Below are 20,099 nucleotides of genomic sequence, written 5' to 3'. Positions count from 1 at the left end.
AAGGACCTTCTACATAAAAAAGAAATAGTAGATGTCACTGAATACAGCGGAGTTTTCCATGTTTCATATAACGTTGTGTAACCGAGCTTGGGATACAACGAATGAGAAATGGTAGTAACACAGAGTTGGATACTTTTCAAATAGTTAGCCATCTAGAGACTGTTTCTCAGTGGTTGTTATCAAAAGGTTCATGTTTAGAGTGGGTTTTAGCAAGGGTTTGATGTTTTGGTAATGATCTAAACAAGAGAAGAGATTTCATGTATTAAATATTCAAATGATACCATCCAAAGTAGTTCGACTCAAAATAGCCCCCTTTGCAAATTGCTCCAAAAAAAAGTCTAACATGATTTTTTTTGTTAGTAGGACAATTCCTCTTCACTAAACTTTTGATTCCTCCAGTTTTCCTACCTTGAAATGTTGCTGGCAGTAAGTTTCTTGAAGTGTTTCTTTTGCTTGTTGTTGTTGTTTTCATTGTTGTGCTGTTTTCCCTTTGTTTCAAATTACTACTTTGGCTGAGTTTTACACCACAGCCATCACAACAAGACATTTTTTATTTATCATTTATTTACTAATTTTTTTCTTTCTTTTTTTTTTTTCTGTCGGGGAGAAAAAAATCAAAACACAATCCAATCTCCTCCATAACAATCAACACACAAATTCCTTGGCAGAATTGATGGGATTGACTGACAGAGGTGCCTGAATATCAACTCTTTCAGCTTGTTTTGTGTGCAAGATTGACGTGGCCAGCTCTTCCGTCAAGACTGACAGCAGACAACTTCTATATAGGGAGTGTCTAAGTTGCTTGCTTCACTACCCTGTTAGCTATGCTGGAAACCATTAGTGGCTGAATCAATCTCTTACTACAAAATATTTTTCTGGCATTTTAAGACGATATACAAAGCTTGTTATAAAAGTCCTTTTTTTTTTTCTATTTCTTTCTCTAACTTTTTACCAGTAGCACGCAGAGTAGCAGTTTACCCTGTTGATGAACTGATTAATGCAGTGGGCTACAATGATGTAGCCTTTACAAGGCATTCGCTTAAAGCCTGCCAAAAAAACCTCATGGATACTCTAGCATTCAAAGTGAAATATGGGGAGTGTGAAATGAAGCAGTCCCCTTCTCACCCATCTGAGCCCAGCTCTGGATCAGACCACAGATTTTATCAGTGTTTGCTCTTAATTGTAATCTTACTGTTTTCAGTCTTGTTTTTCCCCCTAAACTAGTAAATCAGATGTGAAAGCTAGAGTTACAACTTCATTTACCCTCAAATGTTTTCCTGGCTATCTTTTTTGCTTGCTGCTTCAAGTCTGTCTGTGGTAGAAAAGATAACAGATGTTTACTGTCTGATACCGTTTGTCCACATTAATCACTATTTGTGTTAAGAGCAGGGAATGAGATCTGCTCATCAGGAGACCTATGTTAGGAACATCTTTTTAATTTCACCACTGCTACTATGTGTGTTTGCAACTAGAACTGAGGGCATAGGAATTAACCCACCCCTTAGTAATGACTCAGTAATATCTTGGACCTCTTCATGACAAGGGGATCATCAAAAATTAGTGACTGCTTTCATTCACTATAGGTGCTGTGATGTGCATCTCAAACAGATCTTCTAAATGTTCAAGTTCTTCAGAGATTTGAGATGGCAGCAGAGAACAAAAAATTTCTCACTATAAGGATCATTTCTGTCAGCCTGATCATCGTGATTAGGAAGGCATCTATATCTGGAACTTGTTCCATATGAATAAGTCACCCAGATGCTGTGGCAGCATCTTTGGCTGACCCATAGGGCTCCCAGAACTACTCAGATCAAAGATGTCTTTTTGCTTGCCTGTCTGATTTGAAACTTGACCAGCACATGAAGGGTTGACACTTTTTTCTGGAGTTCTTTGGACCCGAGGTATTGACTGTTTGTATGCAGGAAGATCTGAGAATGAAGCATAGTTATTTTCTGTAATTTTATTTAAAGAAAGCTTACCCAGTATACACTGCTTAACACTTTAAAGTTCATCTCAAGTGAAAAAATGAAATCATTTAGTCTGTCATATCCTCTGCTACTTACAGATAATCTTCCTTGAATGGAAACTTTTGTTCTCCAACTGAATCTTTATATTATAGAGTGCAAGCTTGTGCATAACCAACACACATCTAGAAAATGGGAGTGTGACTAATATTTCCGAGGTTTGCTCAGCACGTTTGTCATACATCTATTTAATCTAAAATCAGTCAGGAGTCTTAATCAAGGTTATTATTTCAATAAGGATTTTTTCTATATATAACACTTTCCTATTTTTCTTTCCCTTGAAATTATTATCTGAAAGGAATTAAGTAGAATACTCTGTATTGGGTATTGGTTAAATAGAACCCCATGAATAGAAAAAAAAAAAAAACACAGCTGTGCTCTCCATTTTGAAAAAGGAATTTGAGAATAGATATCAAGATTTCTGGAAAAAAAAACCCGACCTTTTTTCATATATTTGCAACTCCATTTTCAGTTGCCATCAATACATGACCTGTGAATATCAGATAGAATTTACAGAATTACAGTCAGACATTCAATGCAAAGAAAAATCTGATCATGACTCTTTACCAGACTTCTAGAAGACCTATCTTATCAGAGAGAAATAGTCTTGTTTCATAATAACACCTTATTTGCATCATTGCTTCTTGGCACTACATACATGTGTGATCAACTGAAGAACAGGAAGAGTACAATTAGATCAAAAATCTGACCAATACCTAGAGAACTCACTGAGATTGCAACCATTTCCATTGAACCAAACTGATGTGTTGGATAATGTGCTTTAATGGGCTTGAGCCAGAGTGCTGACCTCCGAGATCCCCTCCAACATTAACTGTTCTGTGATTTGAAGACAACAATGACAAATCAGTTTTTAGCTAGGCAAATACATACAGACATTAAATAACTAATGTCAAGAAATTTAACCAGTAACATTTGAACATTGTGTAAAACCTAAATATAGTAATACTGGGGACATAAATTTTAAGTCATGATATATTGAAATTTAATCTAATTTAATCTAGGAAAGCTTGTGGGACTATTAAATTAAATTAACTTTTTAAATTTGACAGATTGATCTCGTAAAGGAAGACAAATAATTTTAAAACTATATTTAATATGCTATCTATTTAAAGAGAATTTGCATCACAAAAGAGAATAGGACATTAAGGTTTTTAAAATGGTAAGTACTTGATGTATAAAACAAATCTGAAGATGCTAAGATGCTAAGGAGAAAAGTGGCAAAGATGATCAGCAATAGCAAGGATTTGAAATACTCATGACATTAACTGCCTTTAAAGAGTATCAGAGGTCATTGCCACAAAGCTTTAGAAAGACCAATTTTTGTTATTATGCTAAAAATAAGATGCTTCAGCTAGTAATTTTAGTCCTGTTTCCTTTTGTACTTGGTATCAAAGATTCTTTAACTACTCTGGATACCGTGCTAATGCTTCTCAATTATTTGAGAAATGTTCATAATTGACAAATACACTTTTTCACCAAGGATTTCTCTCTCCAAGTCAACATAGCTAAAAAAGGAGGAGATAAGAACAAGACTTGTTTCCTAATGAGACTATATCATGTTTCCAGAGTCTATGAGACTACTGTATGAAGAATTTTTCATTCCTCTTAGGAAAAATTTTCTGAAACAATGTGGGGAGAGGACAGCTAATCTTAACTATATATTTGCTCTCTTCATTCCCTAAGTGTCTCCATCTTTACTCTTTTAATGTAAATGCAGTATTGTGCAATGGACAGTATGTTCAAGCTGTTCTCAGTTTAGCATGAATTTTTTGAATTTACAAGGTAAAACTGAAATAACTTTTGCAGATCTGATGATTAGAAAAAGTAGAGGCACAAAATGGAGAAATAATACTTAATATTGATTTTTGAGATATATTAGCCAAGTGGAAAGACCAACAATATGAAATGGCCATGTCCTGTATGGTGACCATATGTTAGTTAGTGAAGGGGACCCACATACAAATGGCTTCTCATAGCTTTCTTGTAACAGAGAACTGGAAAAAAGACAGTACTTAGCATAGAATTAGCATATTCACATGTTTCTGGCAGAGAGTAAGATATTGTCTCAAGTGGGTGATTTTTAGCATATTTTTGGTTATCCTTCTAAGGATTTAGTGGGTACTGATGAAGTTGATTTTCAGTCTATTTCCTTCACGTGATTAACACCAATACATTATGTTTGTAACTAAGCAATTCTAGCACTTCACTTTTTAAAAGTATTCTTCTGTCACCAAGTATTTAAGAATCTGGTTTACTTGAATGCAGTGTTGAGGGCCACTTAATTATTAATTCATGAGGAGTAGTATCAGTTGTATAGTTATGCTGAGAAAAACAATACATACTTGGTAAGCTTAGACTGATAAACAAGTTGAATGTCATTTCCTACAGATCTTGCACAGGTTATTAAATTTCTGGTGACCCAAAATAAAAATCAGATGAAAATAAATGTGAATAAATGTTTTTCTTTAAGTTACAGTGGGCTTAATAAAAGAAATTGCCATTAATTTTGGTCCTATATTTCTATTTCTACTGTTGTGGTATCCTATTTTCATTGGAGTTTATATGAATTATATGCACACTCTGGTTTTTTATCCTTTTATTTTTGTGGCTACATTGTTGCAAAATATGTTTAAGCTTTTCCTGGACAATATTCAGGTTTCCATGTGTTTGTTAGCTGTACTATCTTTACTGGAGTATGATAACTGAAGCTTCCCAGAGAGATTACTGGTCTTCGTTTCAGTAATCACACTGGAGATTGTATAAACATTCAAATAATCTTCTGATTAATAACTCTGGCTCTTGATCTATGGCTTCCTACTTAGGGTACACTGGCATCATTCTGAAGTTTTTTTTAGTAGAGGCAGCTTGTCCAAAAATCACCAGATCAATTAATAGAAAAATTCAGGAAGAAGTATGGCATTAATCTATTTCAAATTACTGCTCATCATCCACTTTCACTGTAAGCTTGCTCAAGAGGCCCTAGCTGCCCCTGCCTTTCTTGATAAGGTAGTTTGGAGGGAGGGAATACAGAGTAAAGCGTATCAGAGCTCAATATGATCAGTAGATTACTTGCTGTAATTCCTTTTATCTGTGAAGAAATATATGAAAAGGCTACAGGAAAAAAGAAAGAAAAAAGTGCAGTGTATGTGCTAGAAAAAACTTTGTCTGAGAAAGGGCAAATGTCTGAGAATGAGTAAGTCTTTTGAGCTGTGATTGCAGCTGTCTTAAGTTTCCAGGTAGGCAGTTCCAAAAGCTTAGGAAAATAGATAAGCTTTAATAAGGCCCTAATGAACTAATAAACCCTGAAATGGCCTAGAAGAAGAAAATGAACAGTAACAGTATCCATAAAGTTCCAACATTTTTCGTAGTGGAATTTATTTTTTGTGACAAATTTGTAGGGTGTTATATAGCATTCCATGTTATTCTATGTCACTAGTACTTAAGGTCATAACTGGAAAACTGTATTCTACATTTATGAGACTAATACACATTTGAAGATAAAATAAGTAGTGGTCCACGTGAAAAGTGATGGGAATCACTCTTGCAAAGGGAAAAACTGCCTTACATTGAAAAAGATGTCTTATTTTGAAAATAAAAACAAATATATTGTAATGTTTTGGGAATTTGTAATAATATTATGTTTACTACTGAAAGATAAAAGAATTTTGGTAAACTACTCATTCATTACTAGGCATATAACAATACGGGGTGAAATGATGTGTAATCTGGAAAATGAGTCCAAGTAGGTATACATGAAAACTATTTAAGAAACGAGTAGTGGTGTCTTAACTCAGACTTTCTTGTAGCGCAATAATGAATGATTAAGTGAAAAGTGTAATGAACTTCATTATCTGTTTTATTCTGTGGAAAAGACTGCTAAAAACGTAAAACATTGACTAGACTAGCAACATTTTTAGCCTTAGTGTTATAAAACACAGTTAACAGAGCAACGTAAAGAAGGATGTAAAGAGGCATGTAAAGAAATACCAAAATTCTTCTTTTTAGGCTGTGATGAAGATATGAAAATAAGCAGCTGGAGAAACCAGAAACAGTAAGTAACTTCCTCTAAGAAGCCACGTATTTCAGACCTGTTTCTCATCTTCAGGGTAGCAGCTTTGTCATTCATCTGCTTTGAGACCTGTTTCCTTAGGGGAACCTTTAAGACTTGACTTGTCAATCTCCTTTGAAATGGTGTGGTGTTGAATATCAAAGGGAATAACCTTTTGCTGTATTGGTCTCTGATCTACCCTCCTATCTCATTCCCAATCTTTTCCTAGTTCTCTGCCCATTTCAGGAGGATGGAATTCTGTATTTTATGGTTTGCAGGGTTCTCGTTACATGTGTGGCTCTATTTGTAAAACCTGGTCAAATTATGAATTGAATAGTAAGTAGAAACACTCCTTCAAACAATATAAGAATTTCGTGGTCAATAAAGAAACTAGTTACTGACTGCTTAGAAAGTGTTTTGTATACAGCCAATATAATGCCTTGCCTTAATACAGCTAAGGAGAATGAGTCTGTCAGCATGTTTTGTTAAAGTTCTGGTAGTGTTGAAATCCATTGAGAAAGGCTAAAAATATAAAATATTTAGTATCTGAAATTTTGACATTTTGGTCACCTATAGTGACTGGAGATCTGTATACTGCTGAGGATTGCTTGGAAAGTTTTACTTCTGATGAACAAGGCTGCAGAGCTGAGATTTCAAGTTGAATGGAAGAAGACCTGATATTCATCGCTATATGTTTAAGGTATAAAAACAGCCCTTGGGATTTTGGCCTATTAAGCACTTACTGCAGGGAGAGGGGTGGACATACAGTAATGCATTAGTTTTATAACAAAAAACTTGCTAGGATTTAAGTAAGTGTCTGATGAAGTAGTCTTCTGTAAAATCTGAACTACGTGGCACGTGGTTTTCAAATTTATTCATGAGTGACAATGACAACAGATACAGCTGTTTAGTTCTAACAGAATACCACTGCCATTTCTTAGGAAGAGAATTACTCACTGCAGTAAATATTTTCTCAAATTCCAGATTCATACTTCAGGCTTACATTTACAGAATTTTTTTAGATTTTCCGTATTCAAGTTGTCTAAATACTTGTGAGTCCTCTTGCAAGAATCCATGCCATTTGTTTCTCTGAGCAAAGGAGTGCTGATCTGAGGTGGGGGGGGGGGGGGGAAGGAAACATTCACTTCAGACTATTTGCAGACCTTGCATCTTTTCTTGGCAAAAGTATGAGTCTGCATACAGAATACTTGAATGACTACATAAACCTGAAAATTGGAGGATTAATCTTAAAGCTGGTATGGGGAGATTTAGAGGTCAAAAGTGAACACCATATGATTTAACTCAGCATTACATCGTGCAAAATGTGGTGTAATAGATTGAATTGTGTGAATGTTATTCTAACTGATGGTTTTGTTTCTTCTGAAGAAGAAATTGGCTTTATTTTATATATGTTATAGAACACTGTTTTCTAAACTATAGTTATCAATGTCTTGGCATATCTATAATCTTTCAGTAAGAAGGGCATTTTTCTCTTGTATTTCGTGTCCTGTTACCTAAGCACCCATAAATGGCACAGGAGAGCAAGAGTTAGCATTGCATTTACTCGGCTTCGTTCTTTTTGAGGATTTGAAAGGCAACATTGTTTTCCTCAGTCTTGTTGCTCCTTCTGGAAAATCAATGTTCCATCTATAAACCTAAAACAGTATATAATGACAATGTCAAGTGTATAAATGCTAGGTCTGGCTTTTTCATGAGCAATAATCTTCTGTAATAACTGCTATAACTGACCAGTTTTGAAAGCTCAATGTTTTGGACTTTGAGGCCAGTTTTCCTTGTATATCCTCTTTATATACTAAAGCCTGGAAATGCTGTCAGGAAACTGAGTAAGTACATGCTGTCTGGTTCCATTCTACAATATATGGTATATTCTACAATATGTGTGAATATAGCAGAGTAGAATAGTAACTTGGTTGTAGTAACAGAGTTAGAATTTGTCATTTATGTCTATCTTCAATACATAAAGTATTGTTCAGTCACCAAATACATCAGGACGTATGCTGAGGAGACACAGTTAAGCTGTATGCGTATATACATGTATAAAAATTGCACTAAAGTCTAAGTATTAATCACTTGGAATACAGTTGCTGAAAAAGCGATACTTTATCAGAAGGGCTTTTCATAGGAATACTGGTCCGAGAATTGTGGGAGCATAGATCTTAATCACAGCTATATGGCATAGCCATAGATTCACTAAGGTTAGAAAAGACTTCTGAAATAATCTAGTCCAACTGCCAACCCATCCCTACTATGCCCCCGAACCACGTCCCTCAGTGCCACAACTATTCCATTCTTTGTCACCTCCAGGGATGGTGACTCTACCACCTCTGCTGCATCTTCCAGTACCTCACCACTTTTTCTGAAAAAATCTTACTACTCATATTCAACCTCAATTGGGCTCAGCCTATCAATACAACATATACCGATCCCTTGGGCAGATAAACACTTCCTCTCAAATTGGTGTCATCTGCAAGCCTAGTGAGGGTGCGCTCAATCACCTCATCCAGATTATCAGTAAGATATTCAATGGGATGGGCCTCAATACTGGCCCCTTAGGAACACTAGTGATTGGTCACCAGCTGAATGCAACTCTTATTCACCACCACTCTCTGGGCTCAGTCATTCAATCAGTTCTTTACACAGAGAAGAGTACGCCTATCCAAGCAATGGCTGCCAGCTTCTCCAGGAGAGTGCTGTGGGATATAGAGTCAAAGGCTGAAGTCTAGGTAGACTACATCCACAGCCTTTCCCTCATTCACAAGGTGGGTCACTTGGTCACAGAAAGAGATTGGGTTGGTCAAGCAGGACTTGCCTTTCATGAATCCATACTGGCTAGGCCTGGTCTCTTGTTTGTACTGCACACACTGTGTGATTGCACTGAAGATGATCTGCTCCATAACCTTTCCCTGATATCAAAGTCAGTCTGACAGAATTATAGTTTCCTGAATCCTCTTTCCAAAGCTTCTTGTATATGGGCATCATGTTGGCAATTTTCCAATCATCCAGGGCCTCCCTGGCTGACCAGAGTTTCCGGTCATCATGTAATGATGGAAAGCAGCTTGACAATCACTTTCATCAGCTCCCTCACCAGAGTCTATGTTGTAGAGTCTGTCTTTGTGGAGGTGGGCACCCTGGATTTGTTCTCACAATTGCAGCAATTGATATTGTTAGGTATTTTTAACAAAATAATGAGAATAATATGGTTTTGGGTTTTTTGGGGGTGGGGGAGAGGAGGTGGGGGCTGAATTGCAGAGCTTTCACTGATGTGATTTTTCTTTAATGACAATAATCCACTGGAAATTGAGATAAAATGTCTAAATGACTACCTATGCTATTAAACTGGTAAAATTCTGATAAAAATCAGTGATTCAGTGGTAATAGAATTTCATATCTCATAATGAGATATGACAATGATCTATCGAAAGACATACACAAGTTTTTTTTTTTTCTATACTCTTACTGTTGCCTTTGCTGTCAGTCTGCCAAGGATTACAAGGGCTGACAAAATATCTTAATTTGAGTTAAATTTATTTTTCTGGTACTTCTTAGGTCTGATAACATTCCATAGCAGTTTGTAATTTTTAATTTTTTTTTTTCCCCCTACCTGAAGAAATTAATTGAATCAGTGATTTGTCATTATTTTGTAGATCTTCTGTGAAGATGAGAGCTGAAGTTTTATAAATGCTCCACTGACAAAATGTCAGCAGGAGTATTTCTCAAATATGAAATTCAGGATTATTCTAGATAGTGCTAGAAATTTTAGAATAAACTGATAAGATTATGTTACTGCAGATGAAACATTTTTAAAAACAAGACAAAGAACATAAATAAAAAACTTCTTGATATTTTAAAGAACAAAAATTTAAGATCAGGGCCATTGTTTAAAAAATGCTTTTCTATTTCTTTCTGAAATATTATTTTGAGTTTATGTGGGCAAAGAGTTGGAGACAGTTTTTCTACTGCTATGTATAGAAAACTACAGGTTAACAATAGAACAGCTCTGAAAATACTGTTGAAGCAGATGCAACGAGCTATAACTCCTCAATATTTTACTACAATTGTTTCCCTTTCTTATTATCTTTTAGTATGAAAAGCAATGCAGAGATTAGTTTAAGCACTGAAAGAGGATGTACTGCTGTATACAGCTGTATACTTCTGTATACTTCTCTGCTTGCCAGGTCCTTATCCATTGCTGCAATTTTAGCTTCCAATTCCAGTAAACAGTTAGACTGTGTGTAACCTCTCAATGGCATTTATTTTCATGCTCATTTCCTACAGTGAAACAGATTTGATTCTATCCATTTATTCAGTCTGACATGTGGGTAACATCTTCAGTAGCGCAGGACAATGGCTGAAACATCTTTTTGCTGGAAGCCTTGCAATCCAGATAATTTTTATTTTAGTGTAACAAACAACTAATCCATAGTCAGGCTTTGCCTAAAGGCATTTTTTTTTTACAGTGTTCAAAAACTCAGATAGAACCTTGCAAGTCTTGAAAAAGACTGTGAGCCAGAAACAATTGTGAATCCAATATTGCAAGAGATCCTTGCTTTTTTTATGAAAACACTGCTGCTAATCTTGGCTACTTTTTTTGAATATCAAATATAAGTAAACCTTGTTTATAAAGTTTTCAAGCTGACCATCCAAGAAAAAAAAATCAAGAAAAAGAAATGATAGGAAATCAAGGGGAATAGGTGAGTTGAAAGTCTTTCTAATCATGTACCAACTACTGGCAATTTAGGAAATGTTGCCATTGACGTACCAGTGTCTTTTCAACTATAAACAGTAGTTATACAATTAGCATTTTCAGAGCTGGCTAACATTTGACCCCCAAATTATCTGCCTTTTACATGACAGCTTAATCAGATTCATGAGGAAAGATCACGTGAGTGTTGCCTACTTAGCTGATAAAACAAAAATTCAGATTCCGTCCCCTTATTGGGACTCTTCAGTCAGTGTTTGAATGCCAGCAACTTATCTTAGTCTGTTTGAAGTCAAGATCTGGGATCTGATCTCCTGAGACTCAAAAATTAAAGTTTGCCAGCTTGAATTGTCTTTTATCTACTCTGTTGTCTGGTTATCGGCTGTCAAGTGTGTTGAATATTGGACCACATGGATCTCTGCCTGGTAGTTAATTGTTCTCCAAATCACAACAGATTAGAGCAGCTGCTGCTCTGGAATGCTTCCTCCCTTTTGATGCTGGAAAGATGGACATCTTGGCCTACTTCAGTCCAGTTTCTTCAGAATGTTGTCTCCCTCTTACTGTAGTAGACAGTTCCATAATATGACATCCAACTCCTCTTAACACCTGGAGCTGTCTGGTGAGTAATTTCAGGAAGCAGCTGGGTGGCATGTCAATAGGTTGAGTAGTACAAACCTACCTCCTCACAGAATCATCTTTTTAGCCAAGTTTCTGGGTAGAAAAAGGAAAAGTAAGGGCCGCATAGCAAAGACTTTTGCATCTCTTACCTGGTCAAGTAAAATTCCCTACCTGACCACCAGGTGGGGGAATTGCTAAGATATTGATTAATTAACTGAAATCTATTGTATTAGTCAGTCATTTGCATATAAAATTCACCATCTTTGCATCTTACTCTTACACTTTTTCAAAAGTGTAGCAGATGCTATAATAGGTAACACCTAATTCTCTACTGTTATGTTATAAAATTAAAATATCTTTAACAAAAAATTGCAGTAACTTCATAAGATTCCAAAGCTAACTGCAAATGTAGTTTTTTAATATATATTTATTGAGCTATATTGATATTGTTTCTTGGTTTTGGTTTCTACTTCCAGATGAACACAAAAAGCTGCTTTTCAGCTTTATAATTAGTTTATCAGACCCTACTTAGGAAAGCATTACAAAGCTTACTTTTTACTTTATACAAAAATAGAGTCCAAATTGTGTTCTGCATTTAATAGCTACCATTTTCTGTCATAATAGATGAAATTGTTATGTTTCATAAAGTAAAAGTCTCTGATTCTCTTTTGAATTTGTTTTTAATCCTTTAAGGCAACTGAACTACTAGGAAATCTATGTAAATTTATTTCAAATTATTTTTTCTATTTAAAATTGAAATAAATCAACTTTGGGTTGTTTTTTTTGTTTGTTTTCGCTATTTATAAACTTGAAAAAATGATGTCAGAATCATAAAATTCATGGTGCCTCATTGATGTAAATATACATCCTTTACTACAAGATTGATAATTTCAAAACATATCTTTGAAGACATAAATTATGGATTCCTACATTAAGTAGGTGATTCCTTAGGGAAATTTATAATTTTCTTTCTCTTTTATTGATCATTATAAAATGTTTTATTTAGAAAATATTATATATGAAAACATATGGCTGCATAATATTTTTAAATAAAATACAGATAAAATGATTATTTTAATGTAAAAAATGAATGAATAAAAGAGGAAAAAAAGTTAATTTACACAACAATGACATTATTTAGATAGAAGTTATGCAGTTTTGAGGCTGACATTAATTCTTGCAGTGTCTGTAATCTTTATCACGAGAGATAAGATAGAAAATGTCCTGTGGTTTGCCAATTTGATAAAGCAAACGGATTTGACGAAAGAATAGCAGAAAGAGAAGAGATAAGATCTGTTTTATAGGTGTCTTTGTAGCACTTCAATAAAGTAAAAAATGCATTGGAAGATGCCTTTAGAATTGCTGCTTTTAGTTGGTTGTGGTTTTTTTTTCTTCAGAAGCATCAAATTCCCTTTTCTGTACTTCTTCAGGCAAAACGTGAGATTACCGTAGCAGAAATATTAACCAGATCTTTGGTGGATATGAAATTCTTACAGGTGACCTACCCATCTTAGTGCTGCTCAAAAGAGATAAGAGTTGTTATTTTTATTCTGAAGATGAGAAAACTGGAACAAAAATGGATTTGTTTGCTGAAGTTCATTTTCAAAGGCCAGGGATAGCTCTTTCAATGTATTTGAAACTAAGCTTACACTTTGTTTACTAAACTACATTCTTCATTATTGTGAAAAAAGTGCAATAAAACCTAGTAAAGAACATGTTTTTATTGGGAGTTGGGTGTGGGATAGAATAGAAGGCATCTTTTCTACATAGGGACCCATGGCTTTTATACAAAATCTTTCACTTCTTCAAAAACAAGTGTGAAATTGAATATATATGTGGTTCCTCCAATGTTATTTTAAAAAATTTATCTTCTGATCCAAGTACCTCTGCTCAGAACATAGGAATTCAGTGCTTTTTTTTCTATTTTGTTTCAATGCCTTCCTCAAGCAATTTGTCTTTTACTTCTGAATTTCCATTGTCCTTTAAATTTTAGCTAATTTCCATTTTTAGTTAAAGACCCTATTGTGGATGGTTGTGTGCATATGTGTATAGACAATAAACAAAAATACAGAGAATAAATGTCCTGTATATACCTTTATGCAGATAACTGGTTACTATCTGCATAGCTAATTCTGTTGTCATAATATAGTTTTCTAATTATATCACACAGATAATTTTGGTTTACCCTTTGGACTAAATATTAATATATATGAATTTATGAAGTATCTTGTGAGGTTTTTTAAAAATGTAGGTCCTCAAAAATATTTGACCAGTAACCTTTCTGTACCTCATGGTAGCAACTGGGTAAGGACATTAAGCAAGGAGATATGCAGAGAAAATAATGGAAGTTATGCTGAACTCTGTATCGCAAAGTTATTAAAGTACAATTTTGTATTTGTTCATGCTTCCACTCATATAGCTTATTTTTGTATAACTTTTTCTATCTTTTTCACTTGATCTTATAAGAGATATAATCCTTAATAGGTAAGACAGGTTGAAGATGTGATCTGCAACCAATTCCCATATTCCTTGTATTTTCCATTATGAGACCCTGAGGTAACATTAAAGCAGTAGAGGGGGATGGGAACGAACTTAAGCAATATATCAGGTAATTAAGAAAGAAACAGAAGTATAGGCAATCACACTTTTGAGTTAGTTTAGAACATGAGGAAATTTGGGAGCTATCATTGTTTCAGCGGGGAGTCTCACTCAGATGCAGGTAATTTTATGTTTTTCCTGATGTCTACAAAATCCAAGTCTCAAATCTCTACATCATGGCACTTCTTTGTTTCCTGAACTGTACTTTTCTGCAACTTGGTTTTAAACACTTTGTTTTTATTATGTGCCTCTCTTCCCTCTCCTGGTTTCCTCTGATCTGCCAGATCGCAACATCATCTGGTCTTGCTAGAGATGGCAGCAGTGCTCATCCTTGTACTCTAACACTCATTTCCTACGCAGAAGTTTCCCTCACCCACCGTTTAAAAGGGAGACTGAGTCACTATGGAAAGCACAGCTTTGGAGATTGCAAATGACAGAGTCAAATCTAGCGCGGGTTCCTATAGGATGAATTACAGTGTGTTCCCAAGCATTTTTCAATTCAGGATGACAATGAAATCCAATTGTACCAAATGCATCAACAGAATAGGTGGGAAAGTAGGCTTCTCAAAATCTTGAAACAAAAGATTCAGCCTTTTATAAGGCTTTGAGCTTTATGGCATATACTTTAATATCTATCCACATGCATCAGTAACCAAGTGACAGGTAACTCTTAGATTATAATTATGTTTACTCTCAGAATGTGCAAACCATAATTCCATTGACAAAAGAGAAAATGCCATGTGCAACTTAGCAATATCTGTGAGTTCATTGCACAAAGAACAGAGATTTGTAGGTAATCTTTTCCCTTCTTTCTAGAGGTCCTTCATTTCTGTTATTTTAAAAGCAAACTTGTTCTTTACTTACATTTTTTTCTAGATATGCTTCCTCTGACACTCTCATTGTAATTGTATTTTTTCTGCACTTCTACAAAGTTCATTGTAGCGTATCAGTCTGTGCAGCAGAAATTAGTGTTAAAAGCCTTATTCTAAGAGCAGTGTAATCTGATTTCTTGTGCACTTCTGTCCTGTGGATAGATTTTTTGTTGTCTGAGAAGTTGTCTGAGAAGGCACTTTCTCTGACCAAAGAATTTTCTTTTGACTTTCAAGAGATACTTATGGTGCCATAGAAAAGCTGGACTATAGTCACTGCTATCACTTTCTACTGCTTCAATGTTTTGTGAAAAGTCGTAGGAATATAATGGTCCATTACTCTTAAATCATTCAGCCAATTTTAATGAAATTTAGCAGTGAAATTGGAAACATCTTGAGAGGGAAACACAGGTAGTCTGATGGCCTAGGCATTAGCTTGTAGGAGGTCAGGTTAAAAAGCTTTACCTCTTCTTAACTCTGTTGCAGCTGGCTCCAGATTTGCAGTGTCTGACTTAATAATGGAGAAGACATTTTGCTCTTTCTCACTCCACACTCCCAATAAACTCTGTGTCCAGGGCAGCTTCTGAAGTCTCTTTGTTTTCTTGGAAATGTTTCACAGGATTTTAAGCAGGTTGTTCTAATGATCTCCACGACATAGCTGAAGGACCATTGAATAAACAAGCCCTGTGATAGATCTTGAACACCCTCTTGCAAATCACCTAAATAAAGCTGCAATAGATGATAACTCTATGGGAGCACATTTAATTAACATACAAATTAAACTCAGATGAAGCTCAAATTAAACTCAAAGCAGGTAGGAGTTTAGGAATCTGGGAGAGAGGTAGCACGCAGCTACATGAGTCATTTGGAAGTTATGGACAGTGCATAGGAAACATGCATAGCAAGAGCACATGCTGTTTGTTCCCGTCACAAGACAACCCAGGCATTGACTGCATGCAAAATTTGCACTCTGAGTGCAGCAAAATTGTTCCTGGTCAAGAGGAAGAAAAATGTAATGAAAATGTAAATGAATGTGGAGTTATAGGGAAGGAAAAAAAAAAAGCTCCTTTTTTTTCATTTATGATAAGGTTTCATTAAAAGTACTTGTAAAATTCCTTATTTTTATAAACATTTAGCTGAGAATATGTCTGAATTATATTTCCATTCCAGGGAATGATTCTTTCAGTGCTGTTACCTAGATCTATGGGTCTAATACTAAAACTTTTTGAGATAAAGAAACAGGAAAAATCATAATTTTTTTTTCTCCCATGGTTATTTCAAATTCCCAGAATAAATATTTATGACATACACAACCCTTACTAAAGGCAAAGGCTCATTAAAGTTGCAGATATGATCCAGTAATTTAATAGTTAATTGTAAGCTTATTTTTAATATTCTCTATGTTGGTGTCCACAAACTTATTACGTTAGGGTCCCTACATCAGCAGTATTGTAGAGATGTAAAGCATTCTTCCTTCCTACAAAGAGTTGTACTATTAAAAATACACTGACTGTTTAAGATTTTTTTCACCATCTAAAGTAAAGGATCTCCTGACACTGTAATATGTTGTTTTCACTTTTCACGTCTGTACTCTTTTCTGTCTGGAAAAGCTTTGCTCTTCCCCTTCTGTTGCTATGAGAAAAAGCCCAGTTGCCAGGGAACGAGAGGAAGAATCCAGCACATACTGAGGTGTCCTCTGTCAGATGTCAAAAGAAACTCTCCTAAACGCTTTCAAGTGCATACAGAGAGCAAGGCTAACACATGAGAGAAAGGAATAGTGGAATTAGCTGGCTGTGCTTGGTGATGTTCAAAAGCACCCCAAAATCATTACTTTTTATCCAGCAGTCCCAATACCAGCACTACACTGCTTTCTGTTTTCCCATAGCCAAGACGCAAGATAAAATACCAGGCTTAAAACCTTCCTTAGATTTTTGATTTGCTCATTGAGTACTTAAGCTTGATCTTCTATTTTAAAAATCAGATTGATGATAGTGTTTTGTGGTCTGGTTATGCAAAAAACCTTAAGGAAAAATTAGCCAAGAGTCATGGCTGAGCTGAAGCTGTGGTTTGATTCTTGTAGCTCTGCTTCTGGGATGGCACAAGTCTTTCTAAGGGTTCCTACAGGCCTCTGTGCCCAAAGTCACAGGTTCAGTACATAGTTAAGCCATCCTTAGCTGTGTATATTTGTTTTAGCCATAAAATAAAGCCAAACCTTCTAATTCAGAACTCGAGGCTTTTTTGGAGCTGTATGGCTTGCTTACAACATCATTATGTGACAATATCCTGAGGGAACAAAGAGAAGTCTTTGTCTGATAAGGGCTAGGTATGGGCTGTCTCTGTCACAGGCATATCATTGGCACGTGGAAAGAGCATCTCTGGAGTGCAGAATACCTCTCTTGTTCATTCTCTTCTAGTTGTTAGACACACTGTCTAAATGATTCTCCAGGACAGATTTTTTGTACATTTCACTGAGAGGTACTTGTACTTTTCACCAGCATTTGAGGTCAGGTTTAAGGAAGGCTTTAGACATACCAGTTGGTGTTTTCCAGATTAATTCACCCTGAAATTATTTGTGACTGGAAATAACTTGGTTTGGAAATAAATTGGAGCTAGATGAAACTTGGTTCATGAAGTCTGTGAATGTTGAAGTTGTAAGAAACTGAGGCTGAAAGGAAAGGGATAAATGTTAGGACAGCAGTATTGTGTACAACAGTAGAATGGAAGTGTACGTCTGGTACGCTTTGGTATGCTGGGACCTTGCCCAAGTACAAATGGGTGATTGGCCCAAATTAGCATTTAGATTGCCTTAGAACAAAACAGAAGTGAAAATAATATATTTGGAAATAATGATGTACGGTTGTGTTAGGATGTTCTGTGAAGAGTCTCTGGACTGGGTCCTTATATGGGACAGATTCATACAGCAAGTGCCATTATAAGGAATGCTTCAGCTTTTCTAGTCATACACAAATCATGACCAGAAGAGGAGAAAGTTGTGGTGTTTCTCCCCACCTTGTCAGCAGCCAGCCTAATCCTACCACTGGTCAGGAAACAAAGGACATGTGACTTCCTTTTCTTGTGTTTCTGTTTACTGTTTCACAAGCATGAGCAGTTTTTCTTTTAATATTTTTTTCTTCTGAACCACTTGGGTTTTCGTTTTTTGTTTTTTTTGACTCCACACAGGAATGCTGTATTGAAGCTTGCTCAGGCCCACAGCCAGCAGTAGCATGTTCACAGAGGGAAGCAGCCAGATACCCTGCGGTGTTGCTGATCATCACTGTGCTTTTATCAGCACTAGTACTAGGACCTCAGCTCCACGGTCACAGCCCTGGTAAATCCTGATTAATAAAACCCAAAACTTGCAAGGAGTTCTACTTGCATCCTGTTTTGTGTCAAGCTCTATTTCTACTGGGAAACTGTCACAAATCATAAAAGTCACTTTTCTACTTATGAGTCTTACAGAACTCAGCTATGTAGATCTCATCTCACTTAAGCATTAATCATTGTAATAAAATGTTCTCATTGATTAAAGAAAGAGTACAGTTGGCAGAAAAATGTATTCTTTATCTTGTTCTGATGGAGCTGCGTACAAACAGCTCACCATATCTTCAGCTGCTTGAGTTTACTGCCTAAATAATCCTGAGAAAGAATTCCCAAATATGTTATTTCAGTTCTAAACAATTGCCTGTTTGTGTTAATCTCAGGTAAGATTTTTTACTGTGCCTGCCTCCTACAATGAAAACAGGTTGTCTAAAAGTCTCCTACAGAGCTGACTTACATACTCTTCTGAAAAAATGATAGCTTCCCCAGCAGCTCACACGCAGCTGAAATCTGTTTTCACAAACCATCTTTTGTAGCACGCTTGACATGCTTTACATCTGTACAGTGCAAACAAAAGCAACATAGAGAAGAAAATAAAATAATTTACAGCTCAGAACGAATATTCACGATGAACTGTTTATGTTATTCACCCCATGGCAACATTTAACACAGAATCAGAAATTTGCAGTTTAGGTAATTGTGATCACTGATGAACAAAGAATTGTTTCCAACCCGTGTTTCGGATTTGCTTGTTAAACATTTTACGTGCTCTGTGAGGTTGTCTTCTCTTGAGTTATTTCGCAGTGCATGAGTGCCATCAAATAATTAGTTGAAACTTGTGCTTTACTTGAGGAGAAAAAAAAAGATTTTAAAAAGTATTTCAGAGCTACTGTTTTCTTCTCTACTACCACTGAAATGGTGTTACACCCACAATGACCTGAAGGTGACTGAAATTGGTAGTAATATGGTGGAAAGAAAAGCTGGCTTTTAAGCTGGTATTTGCCCTAGTGATGTGGATACAGTTCTGCCCAGTGTCATATGCAGTATTTTGCTCATGTAAGTAAGCTTTCCCATCTCAGGGACAGTGAACAATATCTGAGGAATTTTATTGCTAATTGTTGGAGAAGGTACAGAAAACTCACATAGGATTTTTCTAATATAGAAGCTCAGACTGATTTGATTGAAATTGTTTCAATACTTTTTATTCCACACCATAATCACTAATGATAAACGTATGGATCACCTGCTGAATTAACATTTTTGCAGTGAAGGTTTTGGCTGAGTCTTCTACCAGCACAGAAGGGTATATTATTTTTTATGAGCTGAAGGTGATTTTCTTGCTCTGTGAACATAACAGAGATGGTGTAAAGTCTCAGTGTTAATAGTGAATATTGTCAAACAAATTTGCTAATGTTTTTCTATAAAATATTAGCATCTTCTTTGGGGAATACATTGTAACATTGTTTTACAGATGCATGTCCTCATCAATTGAATATAAGACATATCCACATTTCTAGTATAGGCTACTGCTTCATAAATTTCCAAGTTAATATTTCCAAACATTCACTTTTCTTACTCCTGAAGTTCAATACTGTTTAGTGATTATTTGGTATTTTGCTGCTTCTTCTAGCATTACTGATCGTTGAGCAACATTTTTGGTTCATTAGAGGTGTTTTCTTAACAAATATCCTCTTGAGTAGATTTTAAGGTTTTTAAGTTGCAACATTGAGGAGATTAAAGTAGGAGTGAAATTAAATAAGACCTATTAAATACATTGTTTTCTTTACAGGAGCTTGGGATTTCTTTATATTCATACTTCTTAATTTTTCAATATTCTTTTTAGTTTGAAACAAATCTGGGTGTATCTGAGTTGATATATTCTA

The 20,099-nt window shown here is 35.5% G+C and overlaps 1 long non-coding RNA gene across 3 annotated transcripts in view; it reads left to right on the top strand.

The window, feature by feature from the left end:
- Positions 1-20,069, top strand: part of LOC104913707 — a 42,107-nt gene extending 22,038 nt beyond the window's left edge. For 2 of the 3 annotated variants that reach the window (XR_795579.2, XR_795576.2), the window contains 3 exons: positions 6,051-6,096; positions 6,670-6,793; positions 18,079-20,069. This is a non-coding gene — a long non-coding RNA (uncharacterized LOC104913707). Of the gene's footprint in view, positions 1-6,050; positions 6,097-6,669; positions 6,794-11,267; positions 11,433-18,078 lie in introns of all 3 variants that reach the window. The other variant, XR_795577.2, reaches the window with a different exon arrangement.
- Positions 20,070-20,099: the final 30 nt, after the last annotated feature.

The sequence above is a fragment of the Meleagris gallopavo genome, chromosome 1 (assembly GCF_000146605.3).
Source record: "Meleagris gallopavo isolate NT-WF06-2002-E0010 breed Aviagen turkey brand Nicholas breeding stock chromosome 1, Turkey_5.1, whole genome shotgun sequence".
Taxonomy (NCBI): Eukaryota; Metazoa; Chordata; class Aves; order Galliformes; family Phasianidae; genus Meleagris; species Meleagris gallopavo.
This window is presented reverse-complemented; position numbering and strand designations above follow the sequence as displayed.